At 33.6% G+C, this 9,862-nt stretch overlaps 1 long non-coding RNA gene across 1 annotated transcript; it reads right to left on the bottom strand.

The window, feature by feature from the left end:
- Window positions 1-4,664: 4,664 nt before the first annotated feature.
- Window positions 4,665-5,776, bottom strand: LOC127092587 (uncharacterized). Its single transcript, XR_007792222.1, has 3 exons — window positions 5,569-5,776; window positions 5,216-5,370; window positions 4,665-5,006 (listed from the first exon to the last, which is right to left on the bottom strand). It is a non-coding gene; the product is annotated as an uncharacterized LOC127092587 (long non-coding RNA).
- Window positions 5,777-9,862: the final 4,086 nt, after the last annotated feature.

Raw genomic sequence — 9,862 nt, 5'->3', positions numbered from 1 at the left:
TCGTATGTATCGATACATAGAACATTTTAACTAAGCATGTATTGATACAAAGCTCGTATGTATCGATACATAGAACATTTTAACTAAGCATGTATCGATACAAAACTCGTATGTATCGATACATACTGAAGCAAAAACGTTTTGTGATTTAAAACAAATTTATGTATCGATGCAGATGAACATGTATCGATACATACTGACACAAAACAGTTTTTATGAGTTCTTTTAAGAAATGTATCAATGTGGATCTTTATGTATAGACACGAAACAATAGTATAGGCTAAAAACACAAATGAAACATGTAAAATAATGCACAACCAACAATTAGACAATGATCACACAATTTGCTATCATTCAAAACTTATTCAAAGTAAAGAATTTGCTCACAAGAAGCATGGGAAATTCTTGACAAATAGTTTGGATACAGAGAGAATGTGAAATAGGTGAGGTTAAAAACTCACAAAAGAACATATGAATTGCTTCGGATGGAAGACAATGAAAGCATAACTGATTTTTTCACTAGAGTTACAAAACTGGTGAATCAAATTAAGGTATATGGAGAAGTGTTGACATCAAGATTAGTTGTTTCAAAGATCTTGAGGTCATTGGCTCCAAAGTTTGACCACGTGGTAGTAGCCATAGAAGAGTTGAAATATTTGTCAACATTGACAAAGGAAGAGCTTCAAGGGATGCTTGAATCTCATAAACAAAGAATATCTGAAAGAGCTACAGGTAAGTCGAAGAGTGATGTGGCTTTGCAGGCGCAGTCAGCAAGAGAAAAGAAAGGCAAAGGGAAGTGGGTCGACAACAAAGGTAGAGGAGGCTACAACAATTAGACTAGTAGAAATCAACAAGAAGGAGGTTGGTCGAATCAGAGAAGACCATCATACCAAAGAAACCAAAGAGGTGGTGGTGTAGATAGAGGAAGAGGTGGTGGTTAAAAACCTGACAAAAGTCACATTCAGTGTTTCAATTGTCATAAGTATGGTCACTACTCTAGTGATTGTCCTGAAAAATAAAAGAATCAAGAAAATGATGCAAAGTTTGCAAAGAATGAAGAAGAAGAGATGTTGTTAATGGTCACAATAAGAGATGAAGAAAGATTCTAGGACCAATGGTACTTGGACTCAAGATGCTCATCACACATGACTGGTAGGAAAGATTGGTTTGTCAACACGAAACCCTCAATGAAGAACATGGTAAAATTTTCAAATGACAATACTCTAGCAGCTGAAGGTATTGGTGATGTTATGATTATGAGGAAAGATGGAAAAAGGCCAGTAGTTTCAAATGTATTGTACATATCAGACATGAAAATTAATTTGCTCAGCATATGAAAGTTGGTCGAAAAGAACTACAAAGAGTCGATCAAAGACAAGAAGATGAGAGTTCTCGACTTAGGTGGATGGTTAATATTGAAGGCACCTATGTCTCAGAATAGAACCTTTAGGATTGAACTTAATGTGATGGAGCATAAGTGCCTTGCAACTGCAGCTAGTAGGGATGAATTAATCTGGAACTATAGACTTGGCCATCTCAATTTCAAAGACATCGGAGATCTGAAAAGAAGAAATATGGTTTCAGGGTTACCAGAAATCGGAATTCCAAATGAAGTGTGTGAAGAATGTGTGTAGGCGAAGCATCACAAGAACAACTCCAGTAAGGATGCAAGAAGTAAGTCAAATGCAATTCTTGAAGTCATATACTATGATGTGTGTGGTCCTATCCAGGTAGATTCGATTAGACGTAACATATACTTTTCACATTCATAGATGATTTCGTTCAAAAACTATGGACTTACCTGATCAAGAAGAAAAGTGAAGTGATCGAGGTATTTGTCAAGTTTAAATCTATAGTCGAAAGAAATAGTGGCCGAGAGCTCAAGATTCTGAGGACTGGTGGTGGTGGAGAGTATATGTTGAAAGACTTCAACAAGTTATGTGAGAAAGAAGGGATTATGCATGAGATGGTGTCACCCTACACTCCACAGCAGAATGGAACAACAAAAAGGAAGAATAAAATCATCATGAACATGGTGAGAAGTATGTTGAAAGGCAAGCATCTCTCCAAAGAATTATGGGGAGAACTTGTGTCGACAGCAACATGTATTTTGAACAGATCTATGATGAACAAGCTAGAAGGAGTTAGCCAAAAGAATGTTGATCTAGTGTCAAGCCTAGCTTAAGTAATCTGAAAGTATTTGGATATATATCACATAGACATGTCCCAGATTAGTTGAGAAGAAAACTTGATGACAAGTCGAGTCAGATGATCCTAATAGGATATCATTCGACTAGAGGTTACAAGTTATTCGACCAAGTAAACAAGCAAGGAGTGATCAGCAGGGACGTGATCATAGATGAGCTTAAGGATTGATATTAGATTGAAAATGTAAAGTAGGATTCAGTGAGAATCGTATGTGAAGAACCAGCAAGTGAAGTCGAAAGAGAAGTTCGACAAGAAGAAGTTAGAGGTCAAGCAAGCACAAACAGACCTTAAAGAACAAGGAACATGCCTATAAGGTTGCAAGAATGTGTGATTACATCAAATGATATGGTCGATGATGAAGGTGAACTGGTACATTATGCTTTCTATGCAGATGTCGAACTAGTCAATGCAGTTGAGACATTGAAGGATTCGAAATTGGTGAAAGCAATGAATGAGGAATTGAATTCCATCAAAGACAACAACACTTGGTCACTTGTCAAATTGCCTCAAGGAAAGAAGGAAATCGGTGTGAAGTGGGTATACAAGGTGAAGTTGAATCCCAAAGGTGAAGTAACTCAACATAAGGAGAAACTTATGGTGAAAGGATTTCTTCAGAAGGAAGGAATCGACTTCGATAAAAATTTTGCACCTGTTGCTAGGATCGTAACAATCAGGTTAGTTATTGGTCTAGGAAACATGAACAACTGTCACACATGTCAAATGGATGTGAAATGTACATTCCTGAATGACGCCATAGATGAAGAATTTTATGTTGCACAACCAGATGCGTTTGTGAAACAAGGCGAAGAAAGCAAGGTATACATACTACATTAAGCCATGTATGGACTCAAGCAAGCTCCAAGAGCTTGGAATAAGAAGATAGATAGTTTCCTAAGGGAGAAGAAATTTGTGAAGTGCACAATTGAGCATGGAGTATATGTAAGAAGAAGCAATAACGAATTGCTTATACTATGTCTCTATGTCGATGACCTGTTAATAACAGGAAGTTGTAAGAAGTAGATCGAACATTTCCAACATGACCTAAGTGAGGAGTTTGAAATGTCAAACTTGGGAAATCTCTAATATTTCCTTGTCATTGAATTCTATAAGAGTGGTAGAGGTGTGATGATATATCAAAGAAGATATGCAGGCGAAATACTCAAGATATATGTGATGCAAGATTGCAACCCTACTTCGACTTCAACTGAGCCTAGATTGCAATTGTCGAAAGAAACTAATGAAGATGATGTCAATCCAACACAGTAGAGAAGACTCATTGGATTACTTCGATACCTTTGTCACACAAGACTTAATCTAGCATACAATGTGAGTATGGTGAGTAGATTCATGCAGAAGGCAAAAGTATCACACCTAGCAGCGACGAAGAGGATACTAAGGTATCTGAAAGAAACTCTCGACTATGACATTTTATTTCCTGCAACAGATGAAGGAAAAGAATGCAAACTAGTGGGATATACCTACTTAAGTTGGTGTAGTGATGATGAGGATAGAAAATCCACAACTGGATATGTGTTTATGCTAGATAGTGCACCAGTTTCTTGGAGTTCGAGAAAGGAATCAGTAATGGCATTGTCATCGTGTGAAGCAGAGCACATATCTGCTTCTCTTTGTGCATGTCAAGCAACGTGGATGGTGAATCTGGTCGAAGAGATTATAGGGAAGAATCGTGGAACAATTACCATGAAGATCGTCAGCATGTAAGCTATCAATCTAGCGAAGAATCCGATAATGCATGGACGAAGCAAGCACGTCGAAATGAGGTTCCATTATCTTCGAGAGTAGGTAGCAAAAGAGAAGCTGAAATTGGAACACTGCAGAACTGAGAATCATATTGCAGACAACATGACGAAAGGAATGCAGGTCGAAATGTTTAAGAAGTTAAGATCTATGATGAATGTAGATATCTTAGACAAAATGAATTATGTGGTGTGTTGAATTGTAATTCCTTGTGTCGAAGCAGGTAGTGCTCGACAAAAATAAGGATGTGTCGAAACATGTAGTGTGTGTCGAGTTGCATTAGATGTCTAAGTGTCGAAGCAGGTTGTTTGACACAGGATTTCGACTTAGACCAAAATAGGTATTTTGGGCCTTTGTAATTTTTGGGCCTTTAGCTTAGGGAGCAAGCTAGCTCAATTATAAATAGAGGGAGTAACTCCTATTTTTACAACAATTTTGTAATCACTTGCCATTGCAAAATTAACGAGATTTTCCACAGGATGTGAGCAGAGAAAGACTCTGCAGAAATCATTTTCTTCCCCAATTTTTCTCAAACCCTAATCTTCTTTTTTATTCAATTTTCTTTTCTTATTTTCATCATCATTGTGCAGTGATACAATCTTGCAACAAAGGTTGGTTGATTCACTCGAGTGAAGAGTGAAGAACAAGTAGGACTTCGATTGATTGATTGAATCTTATTCATCAAAATTGACTCAAAATTACTCAAAATTTTGGATTTTGGATTTATTTCCAACAATTTTTACATGTGACAAATTTTAACTATCATGCCTGCCTCTTCTTGTTATCAAATACAATAATGAGATTCCCACTTAAAAATTTAGCATCATTAAAGAAGTTGATCCAATAAAAAATTTCATCGATGTTAAATTAAAATGTACAATATATATGTAATTTATTTCCTATATATTGACACCTTTGTTTTTCTCTTCCTTTTAGTGTTATACCATCCATTCTTGAATGATCTCAACTTCATTTTGTCTTTGTTCTATCAACCAATCAGGATCACTTTGTTGTGAAAACAAGATCGAGGCAATGAGATCCTGAAAAAACCAAAGTTTGCCAATCACACATATATGCATAAAATAAATCTCCATAAATAACTTATAAATAACTTATTACACTTACATACTTCAGAATAAAACAGAAGATAAAATGATACTTTAGAGTCTATATATTAAAAATTTAGCTTAAAAAAGACAATTATTTCTCAAATATCAATTAAAACCAAGCAAGTACTCATTTCTTTTACCTGTTGGCATTAGAGTTAAATGGACATATAGGATGAAATGATTTTATATATGCTGCTGCACCAGATATGCCCTAATCTCATAGCATGAAATACTCCAATCATCACAGTATCTTCTTGATACTTGTCCACTGAGTTTGATAATATATCAAACTCATCTGCAACATACATCGTCAAAACAATTTAAAACCCATCTGAAAAATAAACTCATTCTTTTCAAACATCCCTAACCTAAAATGTAAGTATTTTTCAAAACAAAGCAGATGCACATTAGAAACACATACACACTATTTTTTTTTTCAAGACTATCTTTGTAGGCAACAAATAGTACTCAGTTGGAAAGAAGATTCTCATACCTCAAACGAGATTTACACTTTTATTTTTCAAGATATATCATCAAGAAAACACATTTTCTTAACTCCAAGCTGCTTCAAGATTGCAAAACTGTTGCTCTTCAATGATAGAGAAGCAAAACATATATAGAATGGTTATGGAAAAGTAATAAATATAACAATTGAACAAATGAAGGAGATAGATTCTTTAATAATGCGTTACACTCTGTCACGGGCTTTTCAAACTTCATCATCGGTCATTTATTTCTTAAATTTGATAACAATCATATATATCATAAAAGCGAAAAATGTCTAAATATGTGAAAGAGGTTTTACATAAAATAAATTATTGCAAGGACCACTGGCACACTAACTAGTTCACAGGTATCTCACAATCTTATCCAAATGACAGGAAAGTAATCAATATTCTAACGGTAAAAACCAATGATAATTAAACTATAGGTTTCAATTCAAAAAGATTATCAACATATAAACATGTATCTTGTTTGGAACTGAGTCATATCAAATCTAATAGGAGAATGGCTCCTTCAAAAACCACTAGCTTAATGTGAAATATATGGTGAACACACTCTAGAGACATATTTAAGCTAATCTTGTATACGAAACTAGTAAGCCAAGCAACGGTAAGAAAAATCAAAGAAAATAAAATAAAAAAATATTTTTTAGTCCCTTGTTGAATATCACAATAGAGTGGTATCTGAACCTATCATTCGCACCATGGATCGCCCGCCGCTTATATCCATACACTAAGTCTAAAAAGAGTGATGAGTGTATTAAGCACTTCAAGAAAAAACACATTTACGTCGAATGCGAAATGCATTTAACCTCGTTTACAGATACGAGGTAACGAAAAACGTCATAAAAAATGCACATTTTATCTCTCGATTTTAAAATAACCGACGGGTATGTGAAAAGGTCATGAGTTCGATCCCTAGAGATACCTTTTTGAAATTCAGGAATGGTAAAAACACATGTCCCATCGATTTTGTAATTTCACATATGGATATACCACATTTTCACCTCGGTTATCTAATTAATTCGAGAGATAAAATAATTTTGAGTTTATTAAATCTCACGTGGATTACTTATTTCACTAAAGCTTATTATAAACATATAACTTCTCAAAATTGGTTTAAAAAATAATTATATGAACAATTGGGTTATATTTGAAGAAAAACTTACATTGATTAGTGATTTTGAAATATTATGCAACTCATAATTCATCTCACATTATTTTATGGTCAAAATCTCCAATGTTTCAAGTTTTTTATTCAACATTTCCATTCCTACTAATTCATTATTGAAAGCATAAAATTTATGCTTTGAAAATATGGAAGAAAGTTGAACGAAAACTAAAAATATTTGAGAGATTTTAACTATAAAACAACATGAGATAAATGATGAGTTGTAGAATGTTAGAAAATCATTAATCAATATAAGATAAATTTCAGATATAACATAATTTTACATATGATTATTTCTAAAATCAATTTACCTGATTATATGTTCAAAGAGGGGTTAGTGAAATAAATAATTGACATTAGATATGATAAACTCAACTCGACGCAACAAGATGAAGGCTGAACAAAGAATCACAAAAAACATAAACTCAATATCAATATCAATCTAAAACTAAAACTCAATAACAACAACTAAACTATAACATATCAATTTTCATAACTTTGGGTAGTAGACCAACTAAACAACAACAACAATAACATCAACAACTCAAAAACAACAACTTACACTAAACAACAACTCAAAAAAACAATCTCTAAACAAAACTACAACAACATCATTAATAAATCTATAACATAAATCAATTTATACAACAACAACAACAAGATTAAACCTCTAGGATTTATGGTCTCAATAACGAGTCTCAACAACAACAAGAATAAACCTATAACAAAAATTTGCTTAAACAACAACAATAATATTAAATCTCTAAGGTTTAGGTCTCAATAACGAGTCTCAATAACAAGAACAACAACAAGAACAACAACAACAACAGCAATATCAATAAACCTATAATATAAATTTGTTTAAACAACAACAAGATAAAACCTCTAGGGTTTCAGATCTCAACACCAATAGCAATAACAATAAGAACAATATAAGTAGTGATGTTTGACGTATCAAATCTATGAAGAAGAAGTAAAAGAAAATGATTTGGATCTCTGAAGAAGAAACTAGAGAACTAAACACATAACATCTTTGTATTGAAGATGATATGTGTTTAAGGCTCTCACTATTTAGGGCTCTTCGTTAGGATTATGTTTGTGTTGTTTAGACAAATGAAATTGGATACTACAAGCTAAAGCTAAAGATATATATATTAGAGAAACATATTCATCTCAGTTAGAAAGAAATTTGAGTTGAAAAGTAGCGTACTTTTAGATTAAAAATAAAATATTCAAGAAGACATCACTTTTAATGAGATAAAAATATCAACTGAGACTGGTGGGGTTCAAAGCATGTACACTGAATAGGTTTATCACTCGGTTTTCAAAATAACAGACGAAATATATTGTAGTTTTTTTAATAAAAAAACAGGATACATCTAGAAATTATACCTCGGTTTTTCAATACGCATGGTGAAATCGTCGTCATGAAATATATTATTTATAGTAGTAAAGAAGATTCAAAGACCTATATTAGTTAGAGATAGAGCCTTAAAAGAGTTTATATAGAGTGACACCCCTTACCTTACAAGTCGGTTTTGTAATGATGAATTATGTCAAACTCTAGTAAGGTATGGTATCAGAGCTTCAAATCCATGAAGAAAGAAAGAAAAACAGAAGAGTGACAGAAGATTGAAGGTGAAGCGTCATGGCTTCCTCAAATAATGTCTCAACAGACATTAGCTCTACCTATATCAATGTTCAAGTTCCTTTATTTGAAGGAGAAAATTATGACTTTTGGGTAGTAAAAATAGAGTCTTTGTTCACATATTTAGATGTCTTGGAGTTTGTCAAACAATGGTATAAAGAACCAACAGCTGCAGCAGAACGCACAATAGCACAATGTGGAGAATTAGAGAAGAAAAAAAGCATTGATGCTAGAGTTCTTGGGATGGTCCAAAGAGGAGTCTCAAATACCATTTTCCAAGAATTATGAGAGAGAAACTAGGAAAAGAAGCACGTGAAACTCTACAACAAGAGTTTGAAGGGATTCAAAGGTGAGAACATTCATACTTATGTCTCAAAAAATAAATTTTGAGAATGAAAAGATGAAAGAAAATGAAAGTTTGAATGGTTACTTTAATAGACTCGTTGCTTTGGTGAATCAAATGAAGTCTCTTGGAGATAAAATTGAAGATTGAAGAATTGTGGATAAAATTTTAATTAGTTTGATTGAAAATTTTGATCCTTTGGTGGCTTCTATATAGAAGAAACTAAAGATTTGTCAACCATGACTATCCATGGGTTGATGCGGTCACCTAGATCCTATGAGCAAAGGTCATCACGACGCAATGAAAAGTCAGTTGAAAGCGAGTTTCATTTCAAGCTTTCCATTCAACCAAATAATGAGCAATTATTATTCCAAAATAATGACGAGTCTTTTAGAGGTGGAAAATTTTCTAGAGGTTGAGGAAGAAGATGAAGCTCTTATGGAAGAGGAAAAGGCACCTATGGAAGACGACGAAAATTTTGGAGGTTCAAATAAATGGTGTGGAATTTGTAAGAAGATCAGTCATGAAGAGAAATATTGTTGGAACAATGACAAGCCACAATGTTATAAGTGCAAAAGGTTTAGGCATATGTAAAAATATTGTCACTTACAGAATCAGCAGCGTGTATCTGTTAGCTGGAATTATGACGTTGGAAAAGAAAATTTGTTTTCGACGAAGAAGTTGAGAAGGCATAGTCGAAGCTACTATTTTGTCGAAGAAGGATTGGTTTGAGACTTAGAAATATTCTTGGATTCAGATTCACATTTCGAAGAAGATATCCGTTTGAAGTTGTGTTCGACGAGCATGAATTCAAATTAAGGCTCATAACCATTTTTGGCCTTATCTTTTTTTTGAGAAAATGCGTGGAATGTAGTAAGTGGAGAAGTCCATGCAAGCGAGAACGTGTCATCTTTTGGAGAAATGACCGTTTGTTACCGTTATTTTCGATTTGTTATAAATAGGGATCTTAGTGATTAGGATAGAGGTGTTCCATTTTGTACAAAACCTCCAATATTACTCAAAATATTTGTGTTGTTAAGAAACGGGTTCTTGAGTGAAATGTGTGTGTGATCACCAATTTTACTTTTGTATCAAATCATTTAAAATGTTTTTATTTACTTT

Source organism: Lathyrus oleraceus, chromosome 6, assembly GCF_024323335.1.
Source record: "Lathyrus oleraceus cultivar Zhongwan6 chromosome 6, CAAS_Psat_ZW6_1.0, whole genome shotgun sequence".
NCBI lineage: Eukaryota > Viridiplantae > Streptophyta > Magnoliopsida > Fabales > Fabaceae > Lathyrus > Lathyrus oleraceus.
This window is presented reverse-complemented; position numbering and strand designations above follow the sequence as displayed.